Below are 17,302 nucleotides of genomic sequence, written 5' to 3'. Positions count from 1 at the left end.
GTTTGCTGATACAGATACTACTTCAGTATATAGTTCCTTAGGGAATACAATAGAGGGAATCCAATGTTTTTAGCACTTACTCTGAACTTTCTATTTGCCAAATCCAGTCACAAGAACAGTAACATCTTCAAAGGCAGTGGAGAAATGGAACCCTTCCATCTTCTGAAAGAGAAATAGGACTATTTGAAATTATCTGAAAGGTTTTCACTGTGATCATAGCTTGGGCTCTAAATGTTTATTTAAGAATATTGGTGTGGGGTTGGAGTGATAGCACAGTGGGCAGGGCATTTGCCTTGCACGTGGCCTACCCAGGTTCTATTCCCAGCATCCCATATGGTTTCCCGAGCACCGCCAGGACTAATTCCTGAGTGCAAAGCCAGGAGTAACCCCTGAGCATTGCCAGGTGTGACCCCCCCACCCCCCCAAAAAAGAATATTGGTGTGATATTGAAAAGAGAGGACAGACAGGATGTAAGGCATATGCCCAACCCCAGTTTGATCCCTGCTGCCACTTGGTCTATTGACAATCACTGAGTATAGTCCTAGAAACCCTAAGTAAACCTTAGGTATGGCCCTAGTGATCCCCAAGGCATAGTTGGGGTGGCCCTAATGGTCACTGGCAGCACAGGATCCAAGCAGTCCTGCATCCTTGGGAGCTTGCATTGAATTATCTGGCCCTCTCAACTGAGAATTGCTGGTATGGTGCCTCTGAGCTCCTCTCGGAAAGCTTTCCCCACAAAAAGCAAAGAGTACTGGCTTTCACTCCCCGCTAAGTGGATAGCTGAAAGATCACAACTGAAAAAAAAAATCCGGCTATAGAATAAACCACTATCTACAGACGGCACTTACACACACACACACACACACACACACACACACACACACTCTCTCTCTCTCTCTCTCTCTCTCTCTCTCTCTCTCTCTCTCTCTCAAGGTTGGGTCTTTCTATCCAAACTGATGACTATAATCCTTTTCTGCTCTGCAGAAATAATCTGCTGCTCATTACCGCCAAATAAAATGCTGCCCTTGTACCACCTGGTAAAGTTGCTTGATTAGGCTCAACTCATCCTCAGCCAATACTTCAATGGGCGAATCAGATATTAGACAGCCACCAATTTGTGCCCAACATCTCCCAAAAATGTCAATTTGTTATTTTAAATGATTTTTTTCTTATTTTACCATTTGTATGGCCTTTTATTATGAAAGAGGTTTCCCCCACACATAAATCATGTCTTTCCATACTTTCTTTTCCTTTTTGGTTCCACAACAATGGTATTCAAAGGGGTCAGCTCTTAGGTCTCCCTCTCAGCAGAATTCAGGGTTCTTTATGGTATCTGGGACTAAACATAGTTCTCCCTTATGCAAAGCATGCCCTCTAGCCCTTTGTTCTGTCTCTCTGGGCTATTTATATAATATTTGTTTGGATTCTTATATCAACTTGTACCGCCCAATGTTGAGGCAAAATTCCTAAGAAGAGTTAAGTTAAATAATTTGCACAGAGTTAACATTTACTAAATGACAATAAGGTGCTTAGAAATGAATTTCTCTAATATGGTAGTACAAATCTCTAGTAGTGAGTCTCTAATATGAGAAGTGAGGTCTCTCTAATACAATCGTCTATTTACATAATCTTCCAATCATTTTCCTTTTCCAGAAATTTCATAGCTATTATGTACCTTTGGCAAAACTTTTCTTTCTAAATTTGTGCAATCTGATTCAGGTAAACTACTAGTGGTGATATTGGTAGAAACTGTACACAAGTACAAAAATCTGTGCTAAACTGATTAGAATTGTTGGAAGTTAGGGCTTTTACCCTATTTTTCTTAGTTCATTGGGTGAACATTTGATCTAACATAGGTATTGTTTCTTCCAGTAAATTCTTAATTAGAGGGGAGGAGATGTTTTGTTTTGGTCTGTTTCGGCTTTGAACCACACCTGGTTGTGCTCAATGGCTGCTCCTGGCTCAGTGATTGGAGGTTGTTCCCAATGGTGCTTGAGTGACCATGTGGTGCCAGGGATGGAACCCTGGCCTTCTGCATACAATTAATTCTTTTTTTTTCTTTTGGGGTCACACTCAGCAATGCTCAGGGGCTACTCTTGGTTCTGCCCTCAGAATTATTCCTGGCAATGCTCAGGGGACCGCATGGAATGCCAGGGATTGAACCCTGGTCAGCTGTGTTAAAGGAAAACACCCTGCCCACTGTTCTAGCACTCTGGCCCAGCATTTAGTTCTTGTGTTCCAGAATCAAACCAATACAAAGAGACTTACATGACTCTTAATATAGAGAGCATAGTTTGATAAATAATACAATTATAAAAATAAAACCCTACCAAATATAATCTTTCCAAGTAAGACAAACACACCTTTAATTTTTTTCCAATCAGGAATCAAACCCAGGGTTTCGCATATGTAAAGGCAAGTGCTCTATTGAGATACAACCTAGCCATTTTTTTTCCCTCTGCTCTTTTTTTGGAGAGTAAGGGGTTGGGATCACATTCCTGTGCTCAGGGCTTACTCCTGGCTCTGTGGTCAGGTATCATTCCTAACATTGCTTGGTAGACCATATGGAGTACTGGGAATTTAACAGGATAAGTCATGTTTAAGGTAAGAACCTTAATATCTATACAATCTCTTTGGTCCTTTCCCTACTCTTTGAAATGCATGTACCCATGCATGATTCTGGCTAATAAAATATAGTGCCAAATTTTAATTTTATAAATTGTATATATTATTTTTTTATATATTATTTTATTTGTTTGGTTTTCTGGAGGATCATACCCAGAAGTACTCTGGATTTACTGCTTGCTCTGTGCTCAGGGATCAGTCCTGATGGGCTTGTGGGACCGTATGGGTTGGGGGGATTGACCCAGCTCAGACATGTGCAAGGCAAATGCCCTACTTGCTGTACAATCTCTCCAGTATCCTATACATAAATTTAATTTACATATGTTCTATTTATTTTGATTTTGAGGGCACACTTGACAGTTTTGTGGAACTACTTCTAGTTTGGAGGCTGAGAGAACATTTGATGGCAGGCATGAAATCTGAAATTCCCACCTTCGTACCTACAAAGAAAGCATCTCAACCCATCTCTTTCACCTTCAGGTATATATGTATGACAGGTGTGTATGTGTGTGTGTGTGTGTGTGTGTGTGTGTGTGTGTGTGTGTACATCTATGTATCTATATGTGGGAACTGAACAGGGCATCACTCATGTAAGACAAGTGCTTTACTGCCAAGCCACAGTACCTGCTATTCTGGCATTTTATATTATTTTGGTTTTGTTTTTGTTTGAGGGGTTGTGGGGAGAGGCCATTTTTAGTTGGTTCGGTTGATTTTGGGGGTCATACCCAGCTGTACTCAGGCCTTACTCCTGGCTCTGCACTCAGGATCACTTCTGGAGGAGTTTGAGGGACTGAAGATGAAAGTCAGGATGGCTGCGTCTTACTCCCTGTACTATCTCTCTGGCTCTTCTTTTTGTTTAGTTTGGGGGCCACACTCAGATATGCTCAAAGACAACTTACTGGTTTTGTGATGGACCTGGTAGCTCCTGATGTGAAGCACGAGCCCCAGTCCTTTGAGCCACCTCCTTGGCCCCATCTTGGTGTTTTAAAGATGGCCCTTTAAAAACCACCCTTAAGAATCCACTTAACTGAAGTCATTAAGATGGAATACATTTGACTTTAAATTTAAAACTTGAGCTAAAAACTAAACTAATAGAAAATGTGATATTAGACCTCACATATAGTACCTAGAGTCCCTTACTGCCTTTGGGGGGAAATAGTATTTTAAAACCACTAATTTCCTGAACATTGGCAAAGAACTATTAATACTGATAGAAGAGAGAATATTTTCAACACAGCTGTGTTTCTATGAAGACTATTGTTTTTCCAAGATAATGCCTTCTCATTCTGACCTCTATCTCAGACCTTGGTCTTTGGAGTGGCTGATAGAGTTCCAAGACATCTCCAGAGGATAGATCTGGCAAGTCAAGGAATGCATTGTATCAAAATCTGAAATTTCCGGTCAGCATGTTTTACTAGCACAGTTGTCAATAGGACAAAGGCAATTTCACACTAATATGTGAAAAACAGGAAATAACGTCTTACTAAACACCTACTAAAAATTTTTAGTAGTGGTTAATAGAAAAGTACCTTGCAGTTGCTAATGGACCACAGACAGAAAAACTGAGACAAAAACACCACAGTTTCCTTTAGAGGAACAATGTTGACTCTAACTTGTTGGCTTTATTTCTATTTTATTTTTATTATTTTTGAGCCATACCCACAGTGTTTGGGGGCTATTTCCAGTTGCCGTCAGGGAAACCTTCAGTTCCAGGGATCAAACCAGGGCCTCCTACATGCAAAGCTATGCTGAACCCTTTGAACTGTCTCTCCACCCAAACTTATTGACTTTAATCACAAGAATCTGGGGCCTGGGAGATCCAGGCTTAATGTCCAGTACCACGTGATCCCTTGAGCACTTAAGAGATGTGGCCCCAAACTAAAAAAGATAGCTGAAGTTTAGCAAGTTCAAGATATAGATATGTTGGGCTGGAGAGAGAATACAAGGATTTGCCTTGCATAAGGTCAACCTCCAGCACCATATATGACTCCCCAGCACTACCAAGAGTTATTTCTGAGCTCAGAGACAAGAGTAAGTCCTGAACATTGTTGGGTATCATCATCATCATCATCATCATCATCATCATCATCATCATCATCATCATCATCATCCCATTGATTGTTGATTTTCTCGAGCTTAGATATAAATAGCTATAAATAGATATAAATAGATAACCATGAACAGTATCTTTTCTATACTAAAAGTGAAACTTTTCCAGGGGCAACAGTTCATGGCATAAATTAATGAAGAAAGAAATTCTCTCCATTGTTTGTATTCAGGTGACATACAAAAGTACTCCACAACAAAAGCATTTAAAAGCACCCAGGACTAGAATGTGATTCAGTGATAAAGTATATACATGCCTTTCATGTGTGAACAGTGGATTTAATTTATGACCATTACAAAAAAATTAATTAAAAAATAAAAATAAAAACATAAAGAGAATATAATTATTCTTGCTGACTAATTAGATACTGATAAGGTTATAAGGAAGTAGAGCCATAATTCAAACCCAAATACCATTTTCACAAAGATAAGATCAATTGTCTCTGACAAACACACATCACATTGCTCACTGATGAACTCAAAGATCCCAACGATACATTTTTCACCTCATCAAAACCAAAATAATGTTCTTGAATATCTAAGATATCTGTCTCTGGGTTCTCTTAACAAGTGTGGTGGAGGAAAATAGAAATACAAAAGAAAAATGAACTGAGAAGATAAAGAATTTCTCTCTGATGAATCTCTGATATCTAGCCTATTAAATCTCCATAATAGAAAGTCTGGTGATGACCTTTTCATAACATCCCCTCCTTTTTGCTATATTTTATCAACACAGGACTGAAGCTCAAATCCCATAGACTACATACAACAAGATTATCTTCTCCGGGATGTATTGGTCTGCTAACCTCAAATTTCAAGAGTTGATTCTTAAATTGAGTTTTTAGAAATTTCACAAATGGGTGGTTCAACAATTGTTAACCTCAACTTGACTTTGAAAGTACATTTACACCATGGACAGTGGGAAACATTGCAAATCAAGTCTGTCTTTTATTTGAGATCCGGTTTATCAGCATACTATTAGACATAACATTTCTGGGGAAATCTTCCAGGATAAAGAATGATTATAGTTGTTATATTTGTTAGAGATACCCTTTAGTAACACTAATCCTGGAATCTGGAAAACAAGACATACTTGTCTCAGGAATAATCACAACATTCTTGGTTTTGAGCATATTAAACTGCAACATTATATGGGATATCACTTCATCCAATGGTCAATGAAGCCCATGTAAGATATGCATGGCAACTCAACACTGTTCATAAAATGGACTTTCCCCTCAGCTCTCCCTAGAACTCAAATTATACTAAATGAACATCCATGGGTGAATACTTTTTCTCCCTGTTACATGCCCTAGTAAGAGCACACAGCTCAATTAGAATTTAGCTTTTCTATTTCAGATAAGTAGCCAAAACTCAAAATAAGCATCACTTTCTGTGACTTCACCTTTGATCTTGCTATCATTCCATATTCTGCAAAACTCAGGAAATGCATGTATTTTTCCATAACTGACCTTGTAGCTAAGAAATAAATGACACCAAGCATCAAGGAGAGAGGTTGCGGGTGGGAGGTAACGTGAGGTCATTGGTGAAGGGATATGGCCACTAGCCACTGAATTGAAGTTAGGAATACTGTATGTCTGAAACTTTATGACCATTATAGATGTGTCTACTAAAAATAAGATTTAAAAAAAAGAAAAACTGGAGAGATATTACAAGGGGTGGGGCACTTGACTCGCATGCAGTCAACCAGGGTTTGATATCTGGCATCCTACATGTTCCCCGAACACCACCAGGAGTGATTCCGGAGTGTAGATATAACGGTTACCCTTGAGCAATCTGGGTGTGACCCAAACATAAAACAAACAAACAAAAGAACTTCTCCCTTCCTCCCCTTGCAAAAAAAGAAAAAAGGATATATTATACTTAGAATTACTAGGTTAGTAATTTGCTGCTAAAGAGAAAGTTTACTTTAAATCACATGGCCCAGGAAATCAAACATCACTCATATAGAGAGAAGGACTGCTTAGGAATTCAGTTCTAAAGCCAAAATTTGGAAATTCTCTCCTTTTTTGGGTTCCTGTTCTCTGGCTTTTCTTTGGCTTATTCTGGCCAAGATTTGGCAGCACAAGATTATGATACATTTATCATTCATGCATTCATCCTTTCAACAAACATGAATTAACTGCTTTCAAGTGTATGTGGGGAGGGCAAATGTAAAGGAAAAATTATAGTATAAATAATCTAACAAGTTTGGGGCTGGAGCAATAGCACAGCGGTAGGGCGTCTGCCTTGCATGCAGCCAACCCGGGTTCGATTCCCAGCATCCCATATGGTCCCCTGAGCACCACCAGGGGTAATTCCTGAGTGCAGAGCCAGGAGTAACCCCTGTGCATCGCTGAGTGTGACCCAAAAAGAAAAAAAAAATCTAACAAGTTTACTTTATGTAATAAGAATTTTCCTTTATTAGGAAAAAGGGTCATTATTTGGGTCATCTACTCTTTGGGTTCTTTTTTCTTTTTTTATGGTTTAAAGTCAAGAAAGTCTTTTAATAAAACCAAATACCAAAGCCAGAGAAATAGTACAGGAGTTAAGGACTTACATGTGAGTGAACCTGGTTTGATCTCTGGTACAATCTCTGGTCTCCTAAGTACCAATAGGAGTGATTCCTTCAAGGTCCTGAAATTCAGAGCTAGGATCTTTCTATGGCTGATACAATATCAGCTTAGAAAGCAATCTGGATGGGTGTGTAAAGTGATATCCCTATTGGCTAGGGGGGAAAAAAATAAAAGATATCTTAACACACTTGAGAAAAATATACTAGTCTTAACACAGTCTTGAGAGCTGCCATCACTGGCTCTTTCTCAACATGATACTTCATGCTAACTGGACCTCAGAACTTCAGCAGGAGAGCTACTGAGAAAGGGACACCAACATTTGAGCCTGTGGGAAGGGGTGATATGAAGAGAACTAACTCTCAGCTAATCTTTTGAAGAGTCAGCCCCACACCCAGTTTCCATTACTTACCCCTTTCTATCCAAAAACCCTTTAATACAACTACTCACAAGAAGTAAAATCAACTGATTTCCATGTTCCAGTTATCTTCACCACTTTCCATCCCTTGGATGTGCTCATGAGTTCTAGAAGACAGAGAAGAAAGAAAGAGACCTCTTACCTTCCAGAGCAATGCCCAGGGAAGTTGACTTGTGGAGCACAGAACTTAATGTGTACTCCTGTCGACACACATGAGGTAAAAATAATCAGGCTCTTCCTGCATACTCATGCTGGTCCTTTTAAGGGAAGAAATCATAGTGGTTAAAAAAAAAAAAACACTCCAGTGTGCTTTTTCTTCTACATTTCCAAGTTAACTTTACAGACCATTGTAAAATTAGGATTAACTGAAACCAGAACGTACTGCTTTGTTCTGATTCTTTTTAGTTACATTAAATTTTCATCATGTAATTGCCTTTTTTCAGTAAACTCAGTCTAGAAAATATATCCTCATGATAGTGTTTAAGAGGAAGTGACTAATACAATGAAGAATGGCTGCTGAGATACTGAAAACATGCATTTATATAAACCATGCTAGCCCTTTAAATTTTGCTAGTGCCCTTTCTAATGCAAAGAAAAGTGTTTGTTAATGAGTTTGATGTTTTCATTAAAAATTCCACTAAAAACATTGAGTCAGGGAACTGGAGAGATAGGGTTAGGCATCTGCTTTGTGTGCTGTTGACTCTGGTTCCATCCTCGGCATCCCATATGGTCTCCGAGAACCGCCAGGAGTAATTCTTCAGTGCAAAACAGGAGTAATGCCCGAGCATTGCCAAAACAAAACAAAACAAAACAAAGAAAAATTTTTTTAAAAGTGTTGGGGGGCTGGAGCGATAGCACAGCAGGTAGGGCGCTTGCCTTGCATGCGGCCGACCCGGGTTCGATCCCCAGCATCCCATATGGTCCCCTGAGCACCACCAGGAGTAACTCCTGAGTGTAAAGCCAGGAGTAACTCCTGTGCATTGCCAGGTGAGACACAAAAAGCAAAAAAAAAAAAAAAAAAAAGCGATGGGTCAGAGTACTTCTTCTTTCAGTCACCCACACCCCTCGATGCTGAGTACAAATCTCCCTTAGAGGGCACACTTGATTTCTGGGGGTAAGGTTGGGGATGAGGGATGCTGCCTACATCCCAACTCAGGTATGAGGTTTATTTTGTTTACTTTTGGGAGATATCTCTTTCTCACAAATCCTAAATAAAACTCTCCTGCTTCTCAAAAATAATAGCAATATCACAAGAAGCGAAACAAGTTATCTTTAATAAGCGTTCCATTGCTCTTACACAAGTTTCCTTCATCACACAGAGCATTACATGCACTGAGGCAGAATTTTTCCTCCCGTTTTCCATCGTCTACACCAACTAAAATTCTCCAACTTCCACTGACACCGATGAAGCAATGACAAAAATGTGATTATATCAAGTTCTATGGTCAGGCTTGGTCTTCTTTGTATCCCAGAAATGCTGAGCCTCGGTCACTGGCAAGGCTACTGCTCAGAGCCCGGGGTCTTATTTCCTTTGAGAATTTATGCAATTTAGTAATAGGAGGTGGGGGCTGGGGAGGAGAAAATCAGAAAGCACTATAGCAATTTAAATTACAGTGATTCTTGAAGTGGGCCATAAAGACAAGATTTCACTAAAAGGGAGTTGTCAGGAGGTATTTGATGGTGCAGAGGGAACTGGAGGCCATAGGGTGGGGCGCAAATAAAGGCGCCTTTTTCCAGTCAGAGTGTGCGTGGTGGAGGGAATTAAAACCAGGAAACAGGCCCGCTTTGGCTGCCAAGGAAAAAGAGAAGCAGATGAAGGTCAGAGGAGGACTTCAAACATGCACAAACAACATTTGTAGTGGCAGTCACAAAGAAGGGGAAGGAGAAACCACAGTGGCCCCCTCTTGCCTCCTCTTGGCACCCTGGTTTAAGCACTTTGCTCAGGTGAGGAAGAACTCCTGCTCTTCAGGACTTGCCTGGGTGTGGCCCCTGCTCGGAGTTCAGGTGTTACACCAGTCATCCTGTGGGACCCTCAACCCTACCAAGAGCCATTATTATGTCAGTTTCACCAAAAAAGGGGGCACCACTACCAGTAGCTGGGCCACGACTCCAGCCCGGGGGTGCCAGTCTGTCCACACAGGTCCCCAGCTTCCTTTCTGGAGCAGTTGGCTGGCGTGGGGTGCTAGTGCTCCCCAGGACTGTGAGCCCTTCTCTTCATACATACTGAAACCCTGGTGCCAACAGGGGCCATTAGGACCAAGTGTTGTGTGGCACCTGTCACAGGCTCGTCCCTATCTTTGCTCAGCTGGAAATGCAGAGGTCCTGATGGAGAGACTCTGAGGCCTGGAAGATGGAGGAACCACAAGAAGCAAGTGGGCTGAGTCTAGTTTCCTGAGACTCAGCTGGATTGGGAAAGATTTCAAGAAAAAAATCTTTTTAGCATAAAGCCACTGAGATTTAGGAGTTGCTCATTGCAGTCATTACCCTGATTAATACAATGACTGAGGTCTATAGTGCTTCCATTAAAAGGTGATTTTTATGGGAATCCCGTAAAGCAAATAGTAACAACAGTAAAGCCAGGAGGTAATTAAAGCAACAACAAGAATAAACTGATGGACAATTATTCAATTAATTCGGTCATTTTATTGTATCACACTCTCTAGGCAGGAAGCTTTTTGCTGAACAGGCCTCTTTCTAAAAGAGCACCTTGCCATCTTTAAGTACAAAGAATAATGTCCGCTAAAGAGGCCAGTGATTTGGCTTTACTGTAAAGCTAAGACGCTTCCAGAATTCATGGTGATCAACCACCATGAACAAATGGAAAGATGGGGTTAAGGAAGCTTATCAGTCCAGTACTGAGTCTCTTCTTATAATCAACCTAGAGTTGTGGAGGGGTCCCCAAACTTGAAGGAAAGATCCATGCATATCACCTAAAGGATTTCCCCAGAAAAATTTCTCATGGTTCCATTTTTGTCTAAATATCCAATAGCCTCACAGCTCCAGACAATTGCCTCTTTACTCTGATATTTAGTCTTTTGGTCCATGTTCCAGTTTAAGAATAGAGAGGGAACAGGATTGGGGTCTTTTGTATGTTTGACAAATTGCAATAGAAGATAACTTTGTCTCTCTCTTCCTTTGCCAGTCCCCATAATTTACTTGCCAAATGACTTGTGGGTGGAAAGGGAGGGTAATTTGGCGATAGTAAACAGAGTACTCAGAAGGGAACTGAGATGAGTGGAGTATAGCTAGTGATATCTCTGCCTTCTGGGTCCAGGGAGATGGCTCAAGGGCTGGAGCACAAGCTCCACATATAGAAGGCCATAGGCTTAACCCCCAGCACCACAAGGTCCTCCAAAAGCCACCAGGAGCAGCCCCTGAGCACCGGGCCCATGAGCACTAACAGGTTTGACCCGAAAAGCTGAAATGAAGAAAAAGAAATATCTGTCTGAACCTGTCCCTACTACTAGTATTAGGAGAAAAACCCAAGGTGAAGACTCAAGGCTCAGAGGAAAGACTGATATCTAGGAAATATATAAGCCTGTATCTCTGGATTAGATCACACATTCTCTGAAGGTGAGTGGAAACGATCTCTAAAACAAAGGAAATTTTTGGATGCTTTGTCTCTAGCCTCTCAAATCTGATTTTTTTTGTCAAGTAATACAGCCTGTATCCCCAGTTCAATTAAAAAAAAGTCAGTGCTATGTGCCCTTAAGAATAAATGAATATTCTCAGTGAATCCCTGACACCAGAGGTTATGTAACTCTGTTTTAAGAGAGTCTAATGCACATTCTTAAGAGGAAAGGATTTGTTTTACTATCTTCTGAGTGGTTGTCAATACTATATACTTACAGGACTTTGAAACTGTAAGAGAGGCTAATGGAAAACTTAATTTTACTCTTTTATAAAATAGGTATGGTGGACTAGAACATCTCCAAAAATGTTCTTCCAGGCCAGGGATGTGGTTCAGGGAAAGAGCCCAAGCTTGCATATGTCAGGCCTGGCATATTCAGTCCCTGGCACCACCAAGAATATAAATAAATATCTTAAAAATCTCCTCCCAACTATAAAAATGTATGATTAATGTGATGTGTACTTGTATATCCACACAAATAGTAAGAGGTCATAAAGTATCAAAACAAAAGTTTTGGCAAATATTCCAAACTATATTTATAAATCATTCCAGGAGGGAGTAGGCAGAGTCCTGGTAATGTTAAGGATCCATTCCCATCATTGTTTGGGGACCATCTGGTGCTGGATATTGAGCCCAGAGAACCCATATATGGAGCATGCATATTAGCCTTTTAAACTATCTCTGTTATTCCTGTGATCCATTGTTTAAATTCATTGATTTTTTTAAAATTGAAGTATAATAGTTTATAATACTATTGAAGATATTGCTGTGATCCTTTCTCTTTCTTTTCTTTTCTTTTATTTTATTTTCTTTCCTTTCCTTTCCTTTTCTTTCCTCTTTATTTTTTTTTCCAGTTTTGGGCCACCCAAATCCTGGAGTGCTCAGGGCTTACTCCTAGCTCTATGCTCAGGGATCACTAATGGCAGAGCTTTGGGGAACCACATATGGTGCCAGGGATTGAATCCATGTCAGTCATGTGCAAAGCAAGTGTACTCCCTCTACTATGACATAGTACTGTCTTTCCAGGCCCATTTTTAAAAGTTTTTCTCAGCAGAATGCGAATAGGACATCAACTTTCATCTTAGCCAGCACCATAGAAAAGTGAGAACATTGTTCCAGGAGGCCCAAAATAAAATCTTAAAATCTACTCAGGAACAATCTGTCATATTTGAAATTCAAAAGATTTTATTATCAAAACTTTGACTTAATTCTTTCTATAAACTTACCAAGTTAGCTCTAGTTTGAAAGCCTGCACTAGAAAACTATGTCCTTGGCTGCTTTTTGCCTCCTCTAGCCACCTCTTCAACTCACTGGAAAATGTTTTAGACCCTGGGCCAGTGATGTGTCTCAGTGGTAGAATATTGCCTTTCATATGTGAAGCCCTCTTTGAACCCTTCCATGCTGGGATTAAACCACAGCATTATCTCCCAGAAAAAAGAGGAAGAGAGGGGCTGGAGTGATAGCACAGCAGGTAAGGCGTTTGCCTTGCATGTGGCCGACCCGAGTTCAATTCCCAGCATCCCATATGGTCCCCCAGCACTGCCAGGAGTAATTCCTGAGTGTAGAGCCAGGAGTAATCCCTGTGCATTGCTGGGTGTGTTCTGAAAAGCAAAAAAAAAAAAAAAAAAGAGAGAGACCCATGTGTCTTAGTCCATTCGAGCCACCATAACAAACTCTACAGGTTGGGCCGTTTGTAAACAAGAGGGATTTACCACTCACACTTACCAGGGCCAGAAGTCTTAGAACACGGTGCTGTATGGTGAGTGAAGGGTCCTCTTCCAGTGTAAACTGCCAGCCCCCACCTTGTGTTCAGCTGATGGAAGCTCTGTGGGATCTCTTTCATAAATATATGGATCTCCTTCCTTTTTGTTGTTGTTGCTTTTGGTTTGTTTTGGGGTCACACCTAAGCAGTACTCTGGGATCTACTCCCAGCTCTGTGCTTGGGACTCACTCCCAGAGGTGTTTTGAGGACCCGATAGTGCTGGAGATTGGACCCAAGCATCTTGTTTGCAAAGCATGCAATCAATTTGCTGGACTGTCTCTCCAGCCTTGGGTCCAATTTTTTGACGATTATACCCTCCTGGCTTAGCCACCTCCTGAAGCTCTACCTGCTAATACCATTCATTTTGATTAGGCCACGGGCATAGACCCTGACAAATGGGATTGCTGTCCTTTTGAAGGAGACTAGCAATCTGTCTTAGCCCTTCTTCCATGTGAGGGCAGATCTGAATTATAGTAGGCTCCTTGTGTTAAACTTCCCAGCTTTGTTGTTATAAGCTTTGTTCAGTCAGTGGAACTTTGGTATAGTGGTGGGGAAGAATGAAGAAAACACCTTCCTCCACAGTCTAAGTGGTGGTGGAAGGAGACAGTCAATGCTATTATTTCTTCCCAATGAAGATGAAATGCAGCAATTTAATCAAGGGATTTATGACAAATCTTGTTGGATCTCTAAAAACTGTTCTCTGGAAATCAGTGCTTAAAGATTCTGATCCAGTAACTATAGAAATCACATATGTAAGATATAATATTATTTATAACAGTCACAAGTTATGGCAAAATTTTGGACATCTGTTTGTTCTAGGAAGCCATTAAAAAAAACAAGTTTTTAATGACTTCACCATGCCCCATAATGACCTTTCCCCCCCAGTATATATTAATAATTGCTTTCCTACAAGTAAACATCAAGATCCTTATTAGTTTACTATTTATTTAAATATCATAGGTCGGAAACCATGTGGCAGAGCTCAATAAGTTTAAAAACAAGTCTTAAGTACATTTTTAAGTGATGATTTGGCATTATCATTTCCAGCCATCCAATGAATGGCTACATGCATGTGGTCAAAATATATCATGGACACTTAGGGAATCTGGTGTCCTGTGGTCAGTGTTGCTAAATCACTGATGTAGTCTTTGGGGCTTTTATGTACCAATCCCGACAAGAATGATCTCAGTTTTAATCACTGCACAAGTATTTTTAAAAAAGAAGGAGAAAAATGAAAGTGACTTTATTTAAATAGCATTTTAAGGGAAGAAATAAGGAAGTGGTTTGGCTTCTTTCCCTACTTCAGGAAAATAGCATGACACATACTAAGTGCTGAATGAAGATTATTCTTCATGATGAAGGAGGCCTGAGGACAATCATTCTAATGTTCTTAAGATAAGCCATATCATAGAACCACTTCTGCACACAAGTGTTGGCTAGAATCATAGTCATTAATTCAGCAACTATTTTGCTAGCTTTGTGTGGTATGTTGGAAATGTAAATTCTTCAAGGGGCTTACAGGGAAACAAGCAAGGAGAAAGGCTCTTTTGATAGTGTGCCTTCTTGGTGGAGGATCTCTGTGAACCCTGAGAGCAACTGAAAATCAGAAAGGTTTTGAGGAGGGATTCCTATCTCCAACCTTGGATCTAAGAAATTAGCTGATTTGGCCAAGGAAAGAGGAAAAAGAAAGGACATGCTAGAAATAGCATGTGCAGGGGCAGGAGCAATAGTACAGGTGATAAGGTACTTGCCTGTGTATGGTCAACCTGGGTATGATCCCAGTAACCCAGCAGGGTCCCCAGAAGACCTATGAGCATGTAGCCAGGAAGTGCCCCTGAGTACCACTGAATGCAGACTCAAAACCCCAAAATGAGGATTTACAAAGGGTTGTAAAGGGGAGGGATGGTGTGTTTCTGATGCCATAAAGAATCGAAGGAAGGGAATAAAAAAAATGGAGCCAGGAAGACTAGAAGGACGTTGCAAGGAAAGAAATTTTTTACATGATTAAAAAAATGCAATAACTCAAAGTGATGTTGGGGTAGTGGAAATAGAAAGAAATAAATTTGAGGGAATTCCAAAAGCAAAACGGACGGGTCTTGGTGATTGGATGTGGTGGTGATGAGGCAGAGGGAGGGTCTAAGTCTGAGACCTGAGACTCTGAGTCTGTCAGCTAGAGGGAAGATGGTGTCATTCACTGAGAAAAGGAATAGGTAGTAAAGTTCTCTTAGGAGAGGGCCATGCTCAGTTCCAAGACTCTCCCTCCCTTTATTTTGCAGCGACAGGGATGGAACCAACGTCTCATGCATCCTTCACAAGACATGCCATGTGAAACTGCTGGCAGAACAGCCACAGTGAGATGACAAGTATACTTTGGGGCTATGCCTGGCACTTTGTGTGGGGGTTCTCTCCCGGGGGTGCTCAAAGACCATGAAGTGCTGGGATCTGAGGTTTTCGTCTTGCAAAGCTTGTATTCCTGCCCTTTGCACTGACTCTCAGATCTGTTCTTTTTTTTTTCCTTTTTAATGACTTCTACCACATATAGATGAAAAGGGAACCAACAAAGGGAAGTAGTTTGAAAAAGACTATGATCCCTCCTCCTACCAGAGGCTACTTAGGGTTAAAAATCAGAAAATGCCAGAACCATATCAAAATTTAGAAATAAAGATTTTTAGAGATCATGGCGGAGCCTCAATAGCTCAAAAGCCTGTCTCAACATTCTTCTAGAACATGGGGCCCATACACAGACTCCCAGGCCCTGATTTCCACTGGGGTTTTAATAGGAGTGGGGCATGCCCACCCACACAGCTGCCACCAAAGGGTGGTGCCTAAGAGCTGCTTTTAAAGTTCTGGCAGTTCTTACAACTCTCAGCAATCTGACTGCCAAATCAACTGCGCATTATTGCTGACGGGCCAGGCCCCTCACTCGCTTCTGATGAGGTAACAGAAGCTTCTCCCACACTCTGCCCTCTGCCCTCTGTGGGCCAGGCTTTATGTCCCATAAGAGGGGTGTCCTTGAGGGTCACTGATGGGTGACAGCACGCCCTCCCTCAGACACACACTCTTCCTAAGTTGTTTGGGGGTGGAAAGCAGCTCGGACCTGCCTTAGGAAAACCTCTGGAGAAAAAAGATTTCATAAACTTCCTCAGTGATTATTTCAAAACCAAATAATATTCTGACTTTGCCAGCTGCAAATAAGCAAGAGAGTGAGAGAGAGGAGAGGGAGGGCAGGGAGGGAGAGCATGTGGCTAAAAGGAAAACAGGAAACAGATTTATTAAGAGGAGGAGGCAGAAAAGGAAAACGGTGGACTGACCCCTCAATGGAGACTTTTGAGTTTAAATATAAGTACAAGTCCTCTTCTCTCTTCCCTCCTGCCTTACCATCCAGCATCTCACCATGCCAGGGAAAATCTACTGCTCATTAGAAGTCTATCTGTTAGAGCGGGTGTTTTTGTGTGTGTGTTTTGGGGATAATTGTTCGTCTGTTTTTGAGCACAGCAGAGTCTGGCAAGCTACCCGTGGTGTACTCGATATGCCAAAAACAGTAACAACAAGTCTCACGATGAAGACATTACTGGTACCCGCTAGAGCAAATCGATGAACAAGGGAACGAGAATGCTACCGTGCTACAGTGCTGTTTTTGAGAGAGAAGTGAGAGAGAAGAGACAAAGACTGAGAACAGCACAGAAAAGAGAGGGATCTTCAATAAACTGGAATAAACTGTTCCTTTTGCAGGGTTTGAAGCCACATTTTTTTTTCTTTTCTTTCCTTTTGCATGTTTGTTTTGTTTTTGAGCCACAGCTGGCAATGCTCAGGGTGCAACTCTTGGCTCTTGACTCAGGAATTACTCCTGGCAGTGCACAGGGGACCATAAAGGATCCACAGGATCGAACCCAGGTCAGCCGTGTGCAAGGCGAGCTCCCATTGTACTGTCTTTCTAGACCCTTGGACCCATATTTCTAATCACCCCACTGCACTCCTCTCCCTGCCTAATGAGCAAGCCACAAATTTTAGGATCTCTCTTCCTGCCTGGAATTTTCATCCTTAACAGTCCAACAGTTTCTCTTTCTGCCCTTGGCAGGGAGGTGGGGGGAGAGGGGCCACTGATCCCAGAACACAGCTGTTGTGAACACTCCTTGCCAATTCCTTCCCTTTCTGCCCAGCCCCCCACCCACCTCCCTCTGAAAAGT

Source organism: Sorex araneus, chromosome 1 (assembly GCF_027595985.1).
Source record: "Sorex araneus isolate mSorAra2 chromosome 1, mSorAra2.pri, whole genome shotgun sequence".
NCBI lineage: Eukaryota > Metazoa > Chordata > Mammalia > Eulipotyphla > Soricidae > Sorex > Sorex araneus.
Note: the sequence above shows the minus strand (reverse complement) of the source record.